Source organism: Canis lupus, chromosome 1 (genome assembly GCF_011100685.1).
Source record: "Canis lupus familiaris isolate Mischka breed German Shepherd chromosome 1, alternate assembly UU_Cfam_GSD_1.0, whole genome shotgun sequence".
NCBI classification, from domain to species: Eukaryota; Metazoa; Chordata; class Mammalia; order Carnivora; family Canidae; genus Canis; species Canis lupus.
The window spans coordinates 76,009,379-76,010,549 of NC_049222.1; the positions used below are offsets into that span (position 1 = coordinate 76,009,379).

General features: G+C 36.0%; 1 pseudogene; it reads left to right on the forward strand.

Moving 5' to 3' along the window:
- Positions 1-607: 607 nt before the first annotated feature.
- LOC100684008 lies at positions 608-909 on the forward strand (annotated as a pseudogene).
- The last annotated feature ends 262 nt before the right edge of the window (positions 910-1,171 follow it).

Below are 1,171 nucleotides of genomic sequence, written 5' to 3' on the forward strand. Positions count from 1 at the left end.
TTCTGCAAAAGTTGGGTATTTGGAGGTTTTTTGGCCCAAAAAGAGAATGAAAAAGAATTCCTTTCTAGACATCAAACTCCTTGAGGATAAAGACATAATGGAATATTGGCACTCAGTAAAAGATTAATAAATGGCTGTTGGAAATGAAATTAACTTCCATGTCCTATCGTTGAATGTGTATAACTACCTGGCAAAATAAATACTCTTGTCCCCATTTTACTATGAAGAAACTGTGACAGATAAGTTTGGTACCTTGTTAAAAAGGAATAAAGCCAAGACTCAAACTCAGGTCTTTCTGGCCTCAAAATTACTGTTCTTTCCATTACATCATGCTGCTGCACACCACCTGCTTTGCTAAATTAAGAAGAACCCTCCTGCATCTTTTCTAATTATAAAATTTATGAGACTATTCTATAAATGTAAAATCTCTTCCATTCTATCATCTTATTCCCTGCAGATGATCACATTCATTCTTTTATTCATAATGTAGAGGTGATTCCTCATTAACATCACTTCTTTGTCTCTTCCCCATCATCCCTTCCTTCACTAGAGCCGCACAGAGAGGTCACCCTCCAGTTCTGAATGACAAATTTTTCATGCTAGAGCTATGATCCAATCTGTCTATAACCTCATAGAGAAGATTCCACTCCTGGAAAAAGCTGTTGTGACTCTCTTGTAGCCTAGACTGCCATATTTTGATGCTATCTTAGGGTAGAGCTGGTTCCTCCAATTCCTGCTGAGGTCCCTATTCAGAGCTGCAAAAAAATTGTCACTGGCACTCAATTTGGCAGCTTCAAATAATTCACAGTTAAGGAAGCTGTGCTGAATGGTTTGGTGGCCTCTGAGGTGTGGATGTGGTTTTATCTTGGCAAGATCATAGGTAGGCATGGCATCATTCACTATACTTGAAGCCCAATCATTAACATTTGATTATATCTGATTTATTATTTGAGGTTCTTGAACCATGTTTGACTAAACTGCTATCTGAATAAAATAATGTGTCAAAATCAATGTTTTCTCTATCAAATGCTACAATGGAAGGTAATGATTTCTTTTGATATTAAGTTGTTGTCCTTTGCAATGATACATTCATATAGCTCTAAATGAATGTCTTTGTTGAGCTTGAAATTGGAAAGGATATTTGTAAATATATCAACCTATACATGTATAT